Source organism: Macrobrachium rosenbergii, chromosome 27 (assembly GCF_040412425.1).
Source record: "Macrobrachium rosenbergii isolate ZJJX-2024 chromosome 27, ASM4041242v1, whole genome shotgun sequence".
NCBI classification, from domain to species: Eukaryota; Metazoa; Arthropoda; class Malacostraca; order Decapoda; family Palaemonidae; genus Macrobrachium; species Macrobrachium rosenbergii.
The window spans coordinates 16672650-16692605 of record NC_089767.1 but is presented as its reverse complement, the minus strand read 5'-3'; the positions used below and the strand labels follow the sequence as shown (position 1 = coordinate 16692605).

Sequence of the window (19956 nt, the reverse complement as noted above, 5' to 3'; positions counted from 1 at the left end):
GTGTGGATCGGTTGCGTGTTTGGTTTTCCGATGTTGTTTTGCTTTCTGGTTTCTTGTGGAGTCGTGTACGAGGGATTCTATTCATGTGATGGGTGTGGGTGCATGTTTGTGTTTCTTGTGTTTTGTTGAATTAAGTGTGAGTAGTGAAAACAGGCAGTGAAGGTGACCTTGTCTCTTGATTGTTGCGCGGATTTTGACTGGTAAATTTGGGCTAGTCTCAGGTCAATCAGTGCCTTTTGACAGACAGTGTTAAAATTTGATGACGTAACCTTATATTTCTTGATTTAGCATCTTGCATGTTTTATTGAACACAGGGAAAGATATTTGATTATCTTGAATAAATATATATCATATATATACAGTATATATATGTATATATATACTGTATGTATGTATATATGTGTGTGTATATATATATATATATATATATATATATATAGAGAGAGAGAGAGAGAGAGAGAGAGAGAGAGAGAGATGCATCTTTGCATGAGCCATAAATTTGATGGCACTGATCTTCAGAGTTACCTTGGTCCCACATACTTGGGTTTTGAGTTTTTCATGAACACCGCGAAAGATGCTTTCTGCAACTTCATACACAGGATATTGTGTCACGATCTCTTTAACAGCTCAGCTCCAAAGGAACTATAAAGATTTTTAAATAAGTTTACTTTTTCATTGCGAGAAAACTGTAACTCACAGCAGGGCACTCATGGCTTGCATACGTACGTAGTTTAATTTAAACTGAGGGCAGAATTGAAACGAAAAGAATGATATATATACATATATATATATATATACATATATATATATATATATATATATATATATATATATATATTATATTTTATATATATAGATAGATATAGATGTGTACTGTATATATATATATATATATATAGAGAGAGAGAGAGAGAGAGAGAGAGAGAGAGAGAGATTATATATATATATATATATGTGTGTGTTTGTGTGTGTATGTATCTGTTCATAATATTGTCTTTCTTGTTACTCATGAACGACCAACAAGTTGGATTTTTCATTTTAAATCCGGCTCTGCCAGCTCCTTGATGCCCAAGTAATATTTATCTTCTCGAACATAGCAATTTTGAGATCGTCTAAAATATGATCGTGTGAATTTATGTTTTTAAATTATCCCGTTTTTTTATTTTTTATTTTTTTAGGTACTTAGCAACTTTGAGATCCTGTAGCTATATGTTAAATTACCCCCAGTTTTTCATTTTCAACATTTATTTAATTTTTTTAAATTAACGAACGCTCCCACCTGCAGAGAACGGAACTGCCAAACAATGCCTTCCGCGTGACGACGCACCAGTGTCACTGGAAAATCAGAAGGTTCTTGCAGCAGCTTACAAAAGGGAAGCTTGCATGAGTGGCTCCGGCTGTTTAGACAGATGTTTTTACGGGTGATATTTTGTCTCGGGTTTAATGTCATCTTTTTCTTCACTTGAGCGATGCTTGTATTGTCCCGTTGTCGGAGCTTATGAAAAGAATTGTTCTTAAGGGTTAGTTAGGTAGAGGACACTTTTTTTTTTTTTCCAGGTGAAATGTCAGTGGAATACCTTGGTCAGCCGAAATTCATTCCATAACGATAAGGTTACTTTTGTAGTAGAGAGAGAGAGAGAGAATTTATTTAGGGATAAAAGATGAGGTTACCATAAGGTTGCTTTTGGGGGAAGAGAGAGAGAGAATTTATTTAGGGAAGAAAGAGGAGGATTACCATAAGGTTGCTTTTGGGGAGAGAGAGAGAGAGAGAGAGAGAGAGAGAGAGAGAGAGAGAGAGAGAGAGAGAGAGAGAGAGAATTTATTTACGAAAAAGATTATGACCGCTTGTAGGCTATCGTCAGTTTTTTTTTTATGAGAAAGTATTTCGGGACGGCGATAACACGAGAATGAATGAGGGAGAGGGAGAGAGAATTTACCCAAGGAAAAAGGAGTATTACTAAAAGGTTACTTTTGAGAGAGAGAGAGAATTTACTCAAGGAAAAGAGTATTACTAAAAGGTTGCTTTTGAGAGAGAGAGAGAGAGAGAGAGAGAGAGAGAGAGAGAGAGAGAGAGAGAGAGAGAGAGAGAGAATTTATTTGAGGAGGAAATAGGATGACTAAAAGTTACTTTTGAGAGAGAGAGAAAATATATTTATGAAAAAGATTATGTAACCAATTGTAGGCTATCGTCAGTTTTTTTTTTATGAGAAAGTATTTTGGGATAACTACTCGAGAGAGAGAGAAAAAAAATGTTGAGGAGGAAAGAGGATGACCATAAGGTTACTTTTGAGAGAGAGAGAGAGAGAGAGAGAGAGAGAGAGCCAGAATCGATAACAAACGATGATAAGAGCTCCATTTATGCCCGAGAGAGACGCACACACAACTGGTCCGATGGCTCTGTTTTGTCGCCGTTGTAAGGCTTCCCACGGTTTTAGGCGTTACCTCCGTTTCCAGAGTTAAAGGCCTTTCTTTACTCTTGAAATTGAGTTTTTTTTTTTTCTTTTTTCTTTTGTGTATCTGTTCCCGATATATACTCTTTGCCATTGTGCTTTTGCCTTACCCCTTCTCCTAATCCACCCCCCCACCCTCCACCGCCCCGTTTGATTGTATAGCTACGATATGTGAGTTTTCAGTTCTACCAAGTATTTTTTTCAGTTTAAAAAGTTGTTTTTGTAACTGAGTTTTTTTTAATAGTGTAAGATAACAGAATTTCTCTGGTAATTAATTTTTTTATATGTGGGCAAAAGAATGTTTTAATTTATTCATTTACTTTTTTCCTCTTTAATAAGTAAGATCTCTTCTTTCTGTATTTCCTTTACCTTCTCTTACTTCCTAAATGAGCACCATATTCTTTGGAAGCTTGAATTTCAAGTCAGTGGCCCCTTTGGTGTGCTTGTTCCATGTGAGTAGGGTTCACCTCTGAGTAATAATAATAATAATAATAATAATAATAATAATAATAATAATAATAATAATAATAATAATAATAATAAATCAATTATTATTATTATTATTATTATTATTATTATTATTATTATATTTTTCTTTTCTTATTTGGCAAATTGATTCAGTACCTTTAAAACGAATAATCCATTCGAATCATACTGACCTTTTGCCATTAAATATTAATGAATGTATCACAGCAGTTGATGATGTTTAAGTGAATTAAGTCTTCTTGGTCTACCGGTGTCATCGTTGTCATAGTGTCAATCGTTCATTTTTCCGATGGTAAAAGACGCGGACACATTGGCGGTCGAAAAAGACTCATCATTTTATTATTTTCGCTGTGAGAATCACTGATGATTTCCAACATAGGAATCTGAATCTCCGATAACTTTCTGACCAGTAACAGCTAATGTCCTTTTACTAATGATAACTTTTAATTACGCGTGAAGGAGACAGTTGTAGCTACACGAGAATGAAACTTGTATTTCCCGGAAAGTAAAATTCAAATCCTAAGATAATTATCAGGACGAAACTCAATCTTTCAAAATTAATTAATACTTCAACTATCAATATCTGTACAATTACTATTAGTATGAAATCTAGTATAGGTGCGGTAATAATTCTCTCTCTCTCTCTCTCTCTCTCTCTCTCTCTCTCTCTCTCTCTCTCTCTCTCTCTCTCTCGCTTCCTTTACTCCTTTTGTATGTGTCGCCGCGATTTCCTCTCGTCGCCGGAAACAGGAACTTCCTTTGAAATAGATATCGATTTTTTTCATTATTGTTAGAGAGAGAGAGAGAGAGAGAGAGAGATTATTACCGCACCTATAATAGATTTCATACTAATAGTAATTGTACAGACATTGATAGTTGTAGTATTAATTTTGAAAGATTGAGTTTCGTCCTGATAATTATCGTCCTGATAATTATCTTGGGATCTGAATTTTACTTTCCGGGAATAGTAGAATAATTAATTTTACGTTATTTACAGAATTTACTGTGTGGAGAGCATTTTTTTTTTTCTTCATGGAAGTCAGGTTAGCCATTTAGAATCACATCCAAAATGTGCTTTTTGACGATCAAAATTGAAGGAACTCAGATGAAGCAAAAAAAAAAAAGTCCTTTTTTTTTTTTTTAATTCGCAATAGCAAATAAAAAATCATGAATGTGGGCTCATGACTCATGTCATGTTTTATCCCTTGAAGGAGCTGAGCGATAATGGTGTTTCGAGATTTTATTATAAGTGTGAGGCATCTGACGAGTTTGAGAGATCGAGAAATTGATTTTTGCAGGTTAATGACTTCAAAGCGAAGTCAATTTTCAAACTCAGTCCATCATGTAGAACACTAAATTCCATTAAATTCCTTCTGGCTCTGCTTCCTTAGCACTGTAGCAAATCCAAATAATTATACCTTTTAGCTCGTGATTGCTCCGTTACACAAAACGAGCCTCGAATTCTGACAACGTTCCTCCCCAAGAACAGTTGCGGCTTGGTCGTATCTTTCCGTTCTGAGAACTTAATTATCGCAGCAATATTTTCAAGATGTTGACGTCTGTAAGACTTCAGTTGTAGATCTGATACTCCATCTCTTCGTGTTGGGGTGTAGGTATTACTAAAGATTCTTTGCTGCGTCCCTTCGCCCCCTAGCTGCAACCCCTTTCATTTCTTTCACTGTATCTCCATTGATATTATCTTTCTTCCGTCTTGCTATCCACCTCTCCTGAGTTATTTCATAGTGCAACCACAAGGTTTTCCTCCTGTTACACCTTTCAAACCTACCTACTCTCAGTTTCCTTTCCAGAGCTGAATGACCTCGTAGGTCCCAGTGCTTGGCCTTTGGCCTAAACTCTGTATATTCAATTCAAACCCTTCATGCTGGGTTTGTTAGGTTTGTTGAATTTTTGCTACGTTGAAAAACTGCGTATCTAGCTTCTGTTGTCGTTGGTTCCAAAGCTCGGCACTTCTTCGTTATGAAAAAGCAGAATTAGGTTTTAAAATTTTGTCATCACCTCAAAGAGATGTTATATTATGCATATTTGAGCTCTTTTACATTGTCAATATTTTTGTGTAAAATTTCTTGTATAAAGTATTCAGTCTGGAATCTATAACGCCTTGCTCCCTTTTCTGAAATGAAGGAGTCGTTGCTTCACCTCTGAAATCCGGAAATTATTTTGCATTGTGTGAAATCTTGAAGATCTATTCTTGTAATACCTTTATACTGTAAATGTTTGAGCTCTCTTATCTGATCAGCATTTCATGTGTGAAATAAGAATTCTGAAATCTCGAACACTTTTCTGTCTTTTCTGAAATAAAGAGGCCATTTCTCCACTGCTGAAGTCTGGAAATTGAATTTTGTTTTCTGTGAAATCTGGAAGATCTATTTGTAGTATCTTGTAAATTTGGAAATTATTTAATTCAGTTCCAAAAGCTGACAATCATTATTAGATCATATTCGAAGCCTTTCTCTTTTTCCATTTCAGGAGTCGAGAAATTCTCGTTTTAAATTTTTTTAACTTGACACCAATGACCTTTAGAAGAAATGATTCATTTGATGTCTACAGAACCAGTCCTTTGCACCACTTTCCCAGAAGGCTCAGAGCTGGTTCTGAATGTGTTGCTAGGTGGTGAATTCCTTTAGGTACATGTACTAAAACAAGTGAAAAATGCACCGAAGTTTCTTCGGCGCAGCCGAGTTTTCTGTGCAGCTTATAATGCTGTATGAAATTCCGCCACGGCCCATGAAACTATAAGCCGCGGCCCATAAAACTTTCAGCCACGGCCCGGTGGTGGCCTATGTTGTTGGCACCTATAGCGGTGTCACACGCACGATCATGGCTAATTTCAACCTTAAATAAAATAAAAACTACTAAGGCCAGAGTGCTGCAGTTTGGTATGTTTGATGATTGGAGGGTGGATGATCCACATACCAATTTGCAGCCCTCTAGCCTCAGCAGTTTTTAAGATCTGAGGGTGGACAGAAAAAGTGCGGACGGACAGGCAAATAGCCGTCACAATAGTTTGTTTGTACAGAAAACTAAAAATGTGAAAATAGTGATGCAGTTTAATCATATTTATATCTAACATTTTATTGTGGATTGTGGTGTGTATGGTGGATATTCCGGGTGTTGAGTCAGCGGAAACTTGACAGTTGTTGAAGCATAAGGAGTTTATTTTCCCCTTAATCTTTATTGGGGGCGAAGTTGAGTTGGGCACATGATAGGGAAATCCGAAACAACGTTTTCTTTGCTTTCTTCGTCATATGACTCAGGGATTCTGTTAACAGACAATTCTCTCTCTCTCTCTCTCTCTCTCTCTCTCTCTCTCTCTCTCTCTCTCTCTCACACACACACACACACACACACACACACACACACACACACACACACACACACACACACACACACACAGCAATAAATTATATGAAGCACGTGGCATCTAGCCAAGTTTGTATGACTCATCATTCAGTTCAATTCCAAAATGTCTTTTGAAATGTATTTGCACTAGAAAAACATTATTTCAGTAATATTGATGCTAATTTGTATTCATGGATGGGATAATTTTTTACAATTTAAGGAGTATCTTTGGCCATGTTAATACTCCTATAACAATTATGGCAGTGAGATTTTGGGGAAGAATTTTCCAAAGAATCCTCCTACTTTAACAAAAACGGAATTTCTCAATTCATCCTAAAAAATTGAATATTAGGCCTTTCGTACGAAACAATATACAAAAATCTTTTAATTTTCGGTAGATCTTCTTACTTGATAAGGAGCCAAACCGTTTTTTTTTTTTTTAAGGAAAGTGAGTTATTATGAGTCCGGTTAACCGTCCGGCCGCAATAATGACTGACCTGTCTGTCTTGCCTTGTCTTGTCTTGTCTGCTGGCCCGCTTTATGCCTGTGCCTTCGACAAGGTGAAATTTATGTTTCTAACATTAAAATTTTAGTACATTTCAAGATAAATTCTATATATATATATATATATATATATATATATATATATTTATTTATTTATATATATATATGTGAGTGGGTATGTGTGTATTAAACACACACACACACACACATATATATATATATATATATATATATATATATATATATATATATATATATATATATATATATATATATATATATATATATGTTAACTTTTTCACTTACACAATTGTTCTGTGCAGTAATACAGTTACTAACAGGACCTCATTGAAACTGGATGGTATCTAGCTGAGATATTTTTATTAAAATAATAATTACAAGCTTTCCAGGGCTAACCGTCCTCATTGTCAAGTGTCTGTAAGTCCTGGAAGGCTTTTAATTTTTTATTTTAATAAATATCTCTGCTAGATACCATCCAGTTTCAATGAGGTCCTGTTAGTAATGTGTGTGTGTGTGTGTGTGTGTGTGTGTGTGTGTGTGTGTGTGTGTGTGTGTGTGTGTGTGTGTGTGTGTGTGTGTGTGTGAGAGAGAGAGAGAGAGAGAGAGAGAGAGAGAGAGATTTGGAGGGTGCGAATTCACCATCTTATGTTGTAGATGCAAGAGTCAAGGTTATAATAGAGGTCAAAGGTCAAATAGGATTTTGCCGCTGGAGGACCCATTGTTTCAGAAGCAACAGGTGTTAGATTTAGCAGTTTTCTCTTTAAGATATTTTCAAGACTTGAATTATTCATACAGTGATTAGCTGAAAAAATATTTTCATCCAAACGTTGGAAATATTAGAGGGAGAAAAGCAAAGAGATGTGGGTGTAACTGTTTAATTGAAGAATAAGATATATATACACACACACACACACATATATATATATATATATATATATATATATATATATATATATATATATATATATTTATATATATGTATATATATATATTATTTATATATATACATACACATACACACACACACATATATATATATATATATATATATATATATATATATATATATATATATATATATATATATATATATATATATATATATATATATAATTTCAGTTAGGTTGAAGGCCAGCCAGTAGCTTAAACCGATCCCCGGGAATCTTCTTTTTATTTCGCACGACAAAGAAGAGGGGTTTTTCTAAAGCTGTATTATGTTTTTTATTGCATCATGCAAGGGACAAGACATGCACAATTTTTTAAAAGCCGAAATCGGTAGTCCTTGAGAAAGGTTTTTTGTCAGAGATTTCATTTTGGTTCTATCCCAGCCATCATCCAATGGCATCAAGTGGTTACCGGAAAAACAGATAAGAAAAACTTGCTCCATCTCTCAGTTCCAAGCCACTGGAGTTTTTTAACGCTTATGTAAGTGGATAACACTCTGTCATTTCAATACCTGAGTCACCCTGTACAGTTAGAGTGAAGTGTGTCTGTACAAATGGTGTATGTGACTGCACGGAAGCCTGAATCCTGAACAATACACTAAAAGAAAAAAAATATATATGTATATATAATATTTATATATATATATATATATATATATATATTATATACAGTATATATATATATATAAAATATATGCATATATACATTTATATATATTTATATATAAATATATATATGTATATATACGTGTATATATATATATATACTTATATATATAAATATATATACGTATATATACACATATATACATACACACATACCTACATGCGCGTCCTGTCCACCGTAGCGATTTTTACAGACATTTTGGTGACGTCCTGATGCCTCACGTCAGAGACTTCAAGTTTTTCTGCAGATGTCATTGGTTATTGGATCTCGGTTCGTGCCGGGAAACAACGTTGGTCTCTCTCTCTCTCTCTCTCGATTTCATTTCATCTGGGGATTCAAGTTCATTTGAGTAAATTCTCAGTTTCATTGCAAATAAAGGGTAAAAGCAAAAACTTAAGTAATTTGGCTTGGAAAGTACAGAAGACTTATCGTTAGATATATATAGGTAAATAAAGTGAGTAAGCAACTTTATTGATTCATAGCTATTATGGTTAAATATCGTAATTAAGAAACAGCTATTATTTGGAACAAATTGTTGAAATGGGTAATTAAATAGAGCAGATTTTAAATGTTGTAAATTTCACAGTAGTAAGACTTCATTGACAAAATAGGTAAGGTAAAACATGAATGAAGTTATCAAGAATTTATTTAATTTTATATTGGGATCAGATGCTTATGCTCAGTTGAGGGCATTGGCTGTATACTCATAGGGAATCTTCACCCCCCACCCAAAAACCCCTACCACCTTCTTTTGCAGTCCTCCTGAATTGCAGTAACGGGACCCATATTCAAGTTCGCCTTTGTAGTACGAAACATTTTGAGGGATCGTGTTCGAGCACTGTCTTAATTGTGTGTAAAATTGGGTTTGCAAAATGTAATGATGCTATGTGAACCATACCAAGTTTTAATGTGTAGTGTGAACTGAACTTTTTTAGTAAGTAATACAGTATGGGGAAGTATAAAACAGGGTAGGTTGTCCAACTTATATATTTGAGTTAGAAAACGCTATGTGAAAATGCAGGATAAACAATAAGAAATTAAAATGATCGTCCGTAAGACATTGCGTTGATGCCTCAGTGTTTTGTCAGTTTAGTTAAACTAGTTCGTAAATGCATAAAGTCTGCTTTAAGAAAAAAATAAAAGGAATATTAAAGGAACTCAGAAGGCTACAAATAATTAAAAGAGGAAACAGGAACTGTGTTTGCGTTAGGGAAAGGAAGCCATTTTTCGGAGACAGAGATGATGATGATGGCGATGAGATGTAGGAAGCAGGAAAAGTACGAAGAGGAAGCAGGAGGGGTGGTGGAGGGGGAGGAGGATGGCGGTGGCAGGTGTGGTCACGGTGAGGAGTTACGGTTGTTCACCCTTGCCTTACCGGCGCCATGACAGTTGTGCTCGGGCGGTGTGTGGCCGAGGCGTTTCCTACCGCCAAAAATTAAAAATAAAATAAAATACGAGCTGATTTCTTTTCAAGTCCTTCACAGATCACAACTAATAGGTAAAATAATCCTTCACTTATGTTCTCAGAGAAATATTATATAGCATGACAGACAAAATGACATTTTGGCTCAAACTGTTGTGAATGCCTCCTGGAGGAACTCATTAGACAAAGCTGCCCCTGGCTCTGAACTCACGGTTCCGCGTCAGCAGTGGCCAATCATATCCTCGGGCGCTCCAGCCTGAATTGTCATTGGTGGCAGAGAATTGACGTCTCATTTAATTGTCTTTGGTATCTTAACACCCTACGTTCATTAATGAAGTCGATGTTTGAAAGAATTGTAGATTAAATAATTCGGTATTTACAGAAAATAAGAGTAAATGATATTGGCATTGGTGTTTAAAAGAAAGGTTGATTAGTGTTTAGTAATTAAATAAGATATTACATTAAAATACTCAACTTATTAGTTCTGTTATTGTTTTGTTTCTTATACAAAAAATGTGGGCTATGATTTGACTAATAAAGACTGTCTGCATTGTTACAAATAGAAGTTAATTTTTCTATACAAATTTTTGAAGCAAAGTCTTTTTTTTTGCGCTTTCAGTCTGTTCATTGCTGTCAGTGAGGTTTCAGTTACACGTTGTTTGTTTTTCGTTTTCGAGAACATTCACAAGAAAAATCGTGAATGTGCTCTGAATGCGCATATGGGTCGTTTATTTTTAATGCATTGAATATTAAAAATCGTGAATGTGCTCTGAATGCGCATATGGGTCGTTTATTTTTAATGCATTGAATATTTTTCACCTTTCAGAAAGCATTCTTTTTATAATTAATAGACAGTGCTTTCTCGCGTGAGTTACGTATGCCGTTTCCTGCTCTGAGAGAGAGAGAGAGAGAGAGAGAGAGAGAGAGAGAGAGAGAGAGAGAGTCCCTATAGCACGTGCAGCAGATGCCTTGTGCACCAGATCTACCAAAATTGATACGCACTTTTGAGTCATAAATATTGCCCACCTTTCATTAATGTTGAAATAACACTTGGATATTCAGGGTTGAATTCGTAAGTCAAGTGCATCAGACATTTTTTTTTCGATAGCTGCCATTTATAAATACCTTTATAGCGTTGAGTGGATTTGGTAGGTACAAATTCACCACACGATAGGGCCGACTTTCCTTTTAGTTTTATCTGCTGGGTATTGATACAATTTACTGTTAATTTGCATTGGTGCTACTTTGGCTTGTTATCTACGTAGCGTCACCTTCGAGGTGCTAGTACTAAACATGGCGGAAGCTCAGTAGGACGACGTGTTCAGTACTAGGCCCCTCGGGGATCAAAGCATTATACACACCCACTTCTGTATTGTGTGGTCGTGAAATTTTATATTAATGAACGATATCTTTGATCCCCGAGGGGCTAGTACTAAACACGGCGTCCCATTAAGCTTCCGCCATGTTTAGTACTAGCACCTCGGAGGTGACGCTACGTAGATAACAAGCCAAAGTAGTACCATTGTTTTTTTGTTTAGTATTTAGAGGTAGTTAGAATGATTCCCTTTACAGTCATAACATACTTGCCATACGTGTTATTTCGAAGCATCCAGACGTAATCAGTGAGGTTGAATTGCTCGAACATTGAACAGAAAACACCTCGTTAGATGCTGGAGTCGGATTCAGGCAGTTGAGCGCAGTGTGACGGATTCCCACGAGTGATTCCCGTTATCGAGAAAGCCTTCCATCGAGTTGTCTCTTCAGTTCCTCTCCTTGCGGGAAACAATTTGAAAATTGTTTGGATATCGAATAGTGGTGGCAAAACAGTCTTTATAATGTGTTTGTTTTATCACTACTATGTAATATCCAAACACATTGTAAAGACTTTCACCGCTACTATTTTTTATCCAAACAATTTCAAAACGATTGTTTTACCACTACTAATCAATATCCAGTCTTTATAATGTGTTTGGATATTGAATAGCATTGGTAAAGCACTCTTGATAATGTGTTTGGCTAGTGAATAGTAGTGGTAAAACAATCTTTGTGTTTGGATATTGAATAGTATTGGTAAAAGTCTTTTTAATGGGTTTGGATATTAAATAGTAGTGGTAAAACAATCTTTGATACATTATAATACAAATCTGTATATATGCTCTATATATACTACGCTTGTATGAAATGGAAATGAATATCGCCGTGGTTTATCGAAGTTTTATATTACCTGATTGGTTAAAGAACAATTTTATATGCTGTATGTTTGTGTGTGGTTTTTTTACATGATTTTGCATTAGAGACGATATTTTTTCTTTAATATATGGAGACAGATGTAACGGGAGAAATAGGAATATGTAAGGCAGAAAGACGTAAAATAAGAATTATTCTCGAAAGCGAAGGAATATTTAGATAGTGGAAAATTATGTACTCCAATGTGAACTTTTTTTTCCTATAGTTTGATAAAGGCATTTGGGTATATTACTGTTTCCGACCGACAGGTAAAAGGAAGGAAGTAGAGAGAGAGAGAGAGAGAGAGGGGGTTAAACTCATTCAGCCATATGGCAGTTTTGGAAGCAGGGTAAAGGAACATGGTAATCTGGACCTTACACGTAGATGGCATAGTTTTCACAATACTTTGTTTCCCTAGGAAGCATTTGGCAGGTGGGGGGAAATTGCGATGATGTGTGTGTGTGTGTGTATGTGTAGGGGGAGGGGCCCGTTGTAGTCTAGGAAGGAAAGAGCTAATTGTCGGATAGGGGGATTGTTAGACCAGAGGGGGTGTCCTGAGCTGAATGATTTCGGGGGTTGTAATATGTAAATTACCCGAATTAGTCATCAAATTTTGATACCGTTAGCGTCCGTGGTGCAAAAATCTGGTCGGCCGGGAAATGTGGGTGGGAGGCGGGGTGGAGGATTGTTAACGGGAGGTGGGGGTGGAGTGCAAGATGACACCTTGCTCTTATACCTGGAGGCTATTTATTACGGTGTCTTGAATCTGTAAGGCTGTGACTTCCCTTTCCATAGGGATTTTGATGGTTTATCTCGACTCTCATTTACTTGTGGGCCAGGTACTAGGTCTAGAGAGTATACTCTTTAGACCTTGCTACTTCAGTGGTCAGTTACGACGGTTTTCAGTTTTGCGCTGTGTAGTTAAAAGATGGGATTCGTAATTGTTAGGCTTTTTATACTTTTGTTTCATTGTTTTATGTCCTTTTACAAAATGCCTGGAAATTCATATTTTTTTTTTTAAGTGACAAAATGTAATCCATTATTGTTTTAGTAACCGTTGTTGTAGCTGTTAAGGTTGCATCAGCTCAGATCGTTAGCTGAGTATTGGAATATTAATTGATTTCATATGTCCAGTGTTGTTTGTGAGAAATATGCTTGGAATAGCCAAGAAAACTCGGTGAAATACTCCCACAGCCTCACTGTATGTGAACAATAAAGGGAACTTATCATCAACTCTAGAACATTACATCAGGGAAAGATTGAAATTCAGTATCTTAACTGAAATTAGACATGTGATCTACAGTAGTTGAATGAACCAGATACCAGATATGACCTTGAAGACCTGCACTAGAGCTCTCTCTCTCTCTCTCTCTCTCTCTCTCTCTCTCTCTCAGATTGGCAGACAAAAGGAATTAGTATTGTGGAGAACTTCAACAATTCACAGCTTCCGGTTAATTACACCAAAAATAGACCTTTTTTCAACGTACGAGAACCGTGCAGTAAGAATGGTTTTCCGGTCTCTAGCTCTTTGGAGAGAGAGAGAGAGAGCACGTCATGCATCGCTCTTGAATGTTTGTCTTTTTGTGTGTGTGTAAACCTTGTTCAGAAGCAGTTGTGGTCGTGACCTTTTGTAACTTTGTTCCACCTGGTGGACATTCTCTCTCTCTCTCTCTCTCTCTCTCTCTCTCTCTCTCTCTCTCTCTCACACATACACACACACACACACAAACACACATTGCATATATATATATATATATATATATATATATATTATATTATATATATATATATATATATATATTAATATATATATATATATATATATATATATATATATATATATATATATATATTATATATTTATATACACACATTGCATATATATATACACACACACACACAAACACACCCCAGATATATCTTTACCTCCTCTCTTCCTCCAGAGGTGCGTTGTCACTTTGCCTGATGAATATGTACGCAATTGGATCATTGTACTCAGAGACAACCGAATTTTATTCGATTATTGCCAGGAGGTGACGTCATGATCCACTACTAGATCCCCTCGTATCTTTGTATCTCTTTTTCGTTGCTCGTCTCTTTTGAGTTCTGCTTTTTCTTTATTTGGTTCTCTTTATGACGGTAATTATTGTATTTCCGTGCTGCTTGGTTTTGAATTTTACTAAGAGTTTTAGATTTTTGGGGCATAGCACCGTCAAAAAAGAATGATTTTTATATATAATCTTGTGTTTTTTCAGTAGTCCATAAAGTTGTGGATTAAATCTGCGTTAGGGCGAAGTAGAAGTTGTGTGCCCAAATTGATTTAATTACCCGTGAGTCGTATTTTAGAAAACATGAAACCTACAAGTGAATTCATTTTTGTTAATTTATCTACATTCGTATGAGTAATCTTTGATGGCGTGATGCTAATTAAAACGTATACACTCAAACATGTGATAAGAGGATTCTATTTAAACGCAATGAAGCGTTCAGGATATATATATATATATATATATATATATATATATATATATATATATATATATATATACTTTTTCTTCTGGACTCCTCACGAAGTTATTTGTAGGATTTTTTTTATCGGTGCAACTTCTTCCGTTTTTCATTAGTTTTGTTTTGAGACATTCCTTCGCATCACCTGCGAGTTCTTTATCATCGAAGATGTGGCAAGGCATAACGACCTCGTGGAATTCTGTAAACGTGGCAACAGCGCATGAGTGTGATGTTATCAGGCGGTTATCGGTGCGATATCACGCTCCATCAGGGGCGGCATTTTAGGAGGTTCCACTCCCCTTTTTCGCCGGCAAGAGGAGACAAAAGTCGCCAGTTCCTTCCTTTTGCTTGCGGCTTCTTCAGCGAAGGCATTAGAGAAGCAGAAAGAGGTTTGTGATTTTGTGGTCTGTATTTCTTGTAGACGACGTGTTTTTCCATATTCGAATCCCTTGATTTCAACGGTCTTGCGACACTCGGAGATTTTCGTATAGCCTACAAGTGTCGAAGTCTGCTCGGTATATATATAGCGTCCATTGCAGGGCTGAAGGCTCGTGAAGCAGACAACGGTTACAGCTGTTAGTGTTCGGTGATTTGAAAGTTGAGCATTTTCCATGATGCTCTTATTAACTAAATAATTTTTGTGCATATAATTAGTACTAATCAGTGTTACACCGGGTATAAATTCCATAACCGTAACTGTAATCATATCGTGATGAGTTTAATCTTCTTACAGTCTTAAGGAGTTCGACTGATAAGGCCATCGGTATAATTAAGTGACATTTGAATCAGAATTTTGACTGATTGTGATTTTAGTCTAGAAGAAACGAGAACGCAACTTTCTCTCTCTCTCTCTCTCTCTCTCTCTCTCTCTCTCTCTCTCTCTCTCTAATAAGAAATACCCTTCCTCAGGCGTTTTAGCTACTTCTATTTTTGTGTTTTAAAATACATAAACTACTAATTTTCATTGAATACCTGAATGTACACCTGCATATTTGCATGTGTTTGCATTTACTTGCATTGATTGATATATAAACGTGTGCAGGTGTTTACACATGCACTATTTACATATTCAACTGATCAGCAAACTAAGCTACGGTGGGTCTGGGTTTTATTTGGATGGGTGCTCACCCAGAAATATCAGACGCCGTGGGTACACATATTCATTCCTTGACCAGTGAGGGTCAGGGATTGGGGCTAGCAGCTTCACCACAAAATTTCTGAAAACCGGAGTGGCAACTAAAACCACCTGCTCCAAAAGAGAAAGACGTGTGTGTATATATATATATATATATATATATATATATATATATATATATATATATATATATGGTATTATTTCACTTATGGACATTATTACTTTCAACATAAAATATAGGTTTTTTCTGTTGTATTATGATGTGATTTGAATGATTTTGAGGTTTATTTCCATCGCAAATGAATACTTATCCTTCCCCGCAAATGATATACTGTATACAAAATTAATAAAATTTGACTTGTCAGAATACTGCACCCCCTCTCCATAGCTAATACGGCAAAACTGTGTATATCATTTGCCGGGGAAGGATAAGTATTCATTTGCGATGGAAATAAACCTCAAAATCATTCAAATCACATCATAATACAACAGAAAACCCTATATTTTATGTTGAAAGCAATTAATGTCCATAAGTGAAATAATACCATATATATATATATATATATATATATATATATGTGTACACATACACACACACACACATGTATATATCACTAAATCGACGTCAGAAGGTGAGTGAAAATCGGGACTTTGAACAAGTACTTTCGTAGTTTATTCTGCATTTTCAACCCCGCCCCCCTTCTGTTTTTGTATATAAATCTCTGTCAACTCTTTTGTATTCAGCGTGAACTTAAAAATGTAGAGTAAACTGCGAAAGTACTTGTTCAAATCCCTGGTTTTCACTCACCTTCTGACGTGGATTTAGTGATATTTCTCAAGCATGCGTTCCTTCATGCTGCATTGTACACACACACACACACACACATATATATATATATATATATAAATGAAGTTTCTGTCTTATGTAGCTCTGAAATTGAAACCTCACCTCTTACTGTTATTTATTTGTTTAGTTATTTAATTCATTTATGCATTTATTTTACATAATTATGTATTTATGTAATGCATTGCGAACAGTTCTTCACAAAAGTTGCAGAAGTATACCAAGTTACAACCAGGGCCCAAGCATCACCCTTTCAGGCCCCGGTACTGGCATAAATTCTGGGCCCTTCCCACATTAAAAAAAACAATAAATAAATGAACAATAATAATGATGTTAATAATAATAATAATAATAATAATAATAATAATAATAATAATAATAATAATAATGGAAAATAAAAAATGTAAAAAGTAATCTATCAAAAATATTAAAATACAAACTGGGAGTTATCGGAGACTGCTGAACTCGATTTCAATGAAAAATATAAATAAAATTAATAATAATAATAATCATAATAATATAGCTTACAAGATGAATAGAATATATCAAATTATCTCAACTGATGTCTGAACACAAGGCTAGTAACTAAATAAGTACCATATTTTTTTTTTTATTGAAAGGATAATTCAGGAATACTGAAAGACTAGGCATGAAGACTTTTAAACTATTTTTATTAAGTAATCATGCAATTGTGCAGAAACAGTAAAACTTCATAACTAATTAGATCAGTTTTGCTTTTTTCTTGCCTTCTTTCTGGCAAAATCACTGATGACTGAGGTATAATCAACAGATCTAGCCAATTTATTCTCAATGGACAAGAGTGCCAAATGTGACAAGCGTTCTGGCCCATGGTTGCTCTTTTAAATGTTTTATATTAGACAGTTTACTGAAGCTGCGTTCAGCTTCGGCAACTGTGACAGGCAATGTACAGAATATACGTAAGGCTATGCATATTTCACTAAAAACTGGTTGAAGCTTTTTGCAGTATATTTCATTCAGTAAGTTAAGGGAGTTAGTTCTTGTTCTGAATGGAAAGTAGATCTAAATATTTTCTTTAGATGCAGCATTTCACTAACAAAATTACATGACAGATCTAAAGAATATTTTTGAACCAGGCATTTTGAAGCATCTTCTAGCTCAGCTTCACTCAAAGAAACATACTTAAGGATTGCCTTGAAAGTGTCACATATGCCCTTTACTGCTTGGAATCTCTGATCCATGTCAGTGACAATATAATCTAAAGTACAATAGAAAACATTAATTCTGAAATCTGATTCCTCATCTGATTCTTTAGTCATCTCTACACCTTCATCCAGTGCCTCATCATGAAATCTTTTACGTTTTTTCCCTCTCTTTCCTGGAAATCTTGGCATAATGCCCATGGAAGTAGCAACATGATGTGCCTCTGATAATATGTCAGCCCACTTGTCTCGTAGCTGCCTGAGTTCTGCACATAGGTCAGAGATGAGAGACATTTCTGATTCAAGTGATATTCCACGAGACTGGATGATCTTATTTCGTAAATCAATGCTTGAAAGAACTTTAAACCAAAAATGCAGCTAAAACAATAGCAGAATATGATGTGAAATACAATTTCAAAGACCTAACTTCTGCCCGCATTTCATGAGTCATACAAGAATTATCAAGTGATTTGTCTAAGGCAGTAAGAATACCTGGCAAGTGAGTTGAAACTGGACGAACAGCATCCACACGTGCACTCCAACGGGTGTCAGACTGTGAGTGAAGTGAAGAAGGAATTTCCTCTTTTAAAATTTTCCATCTTGCTGGACTACCACTAAAGAACACATAAAGGCGCTGAACACAACCAAAGAATGTGACAGTCTCTGGACATAGTGCAGCTGCATGAACTCCTGTTAAATTAAGTGTATGAGCACCACAAGGGGAAAACTCTGCTAGATTATTTTTCTTATGCAGACGTGCTTGAACACCTTTCACTTTTCCTGACATGTTTGACCCATTATCATACCCCTGCCCTCGACAATCACTGAAAGGTATCTTATAATGATCTAACCTGGAAAGCACCATATCTCCTATATCTTCTCCAGTTTTCTTATGAAACATTATGAACTCTATGAATCTTTCATGAATCTCAAACATATCTGAGTGATCATCTTTAGTTAAAAACCTCAGAATTAAAACATTTTGCTCAAGGTGTGCCACATCTGGAGTTGAATCTACGATTATTGAGTAGTAGATGGCTTGCTGTCTTTCATCAAGTATTGAGCTTAGAACTTTCTTAGCACATAGTTCAATAAATTCATTCTGACTCTGCCATGATAAGTAATGAGCTTGACCTTGCATAGTCTTGCCCTCAGTTTGAGCCTTTTTTACCTTTGCTAAATGTTCGTGAGTGATTCTGTCATATTTACCTAAAAGCTCTAGAATTCCCAGAAAATTGCCATTTCGTGGATCCCCTATTACATTGTTGTCTCCCTGAAATGGCAGGCCTCTTGAGGCACAGTGCAAGGTAACATCCAATAGTCTCATTAAAATTGCTCTCCACTCCTCTGTTTCATTCATTATCTGTTTTTGAAGTTCATGGTCTACCCCATGTCCACCGAGTGATAGGTCTAACTCTTTCCATTTGCAATAACTTATTTTATGAACCACACTATTTTCATGCTCAGGAAGCCTAACGTAAAGTTTTTTCCACTTCTGTACATATGGCGAAAAAGCCTTCTTTCCTGGCCAATAAACTACGATGACTTAGATTTTTTCTGTAGAAAATAGTAAGCATGGAAAACAGAACATAGCTTTCTTTTCCTTACTCCAAACAAGCCAGTCACGGTAATGTTTCTCTCTGTTGTTTGCTGAGCTAGAGTAAAGAAACATATCGGAGAAAGAATTACCTTTCATGTCTTTAGGAATCATTTTAATAATCTGTAACATTACTTCGGCCTTTGGTACACCTAATGATACTATATTTTGTCGCAAATTGTCTGTGATATGGTCTGGCCATAATCCAACATCTGCTAAATCTACTTGCTGAGTTTGAGCTTGATCTTGAATACTTTCACTAACAATATCAACTGCAGCCTCTTCAGATGATTGTAACTGAAAGACTGAATCAATATCTAAATCAACTGTGACAACTGAGCTAGAACCTGGGTCATGTTTATCAGATTGAAGGTCAGCTGTTGTGTCTGACTTGTTTGTAGACGCTATGGCTAACTCATCGCCCTCTTTAGCTTTGGGGCATTCATCCGATTCAGCACTTTTTAAGAACTGAATTATTGGTTGGAGCCCTTTAGCTTCCCTTTCTTTTCTCTCCTTTCGCTCCTTACGTTTCTGAAAGCCTGACTTATGCACGTAGGCACACATGCTGACTATGCACAAGATGAACACGTCTGCGACTCTGCACACCTGC

The 19956-nt window shown here is 35.7% G+C and overlaps 1 protein-coding gene across 21 annotated transcripts in view; it reads left to right on the top strand.

The window, feature by feature from the left end:
• jar (Myosin heavy chain 95F jaguar) overlaps positions 1–19956 on the top strand; it is a 194118-nt gene that overhangs the window by 101314 nt on the left and 72848 nt on the right. For 3 of the 21 annotated variants that reach the window (XM_067129029.1, XM_067129033.1, XM_067129023.1), the window contains exon 1: positions 14824–14978. The exons of 16 other annotated variants lie outside the window; for them this stretch is intronic. The gene's annotated coding sequence lies outside the window, so the exon portion shown is untranslated. Of the gene's footprint in view, positions 1–14819; positions 14979–15129; positions 15165–19956 lie in introns of those variants that run through there. 2 more of the 21 variants (XM_067129034.1, XM_067129017.1) reach the window with 2 other exon arrangements.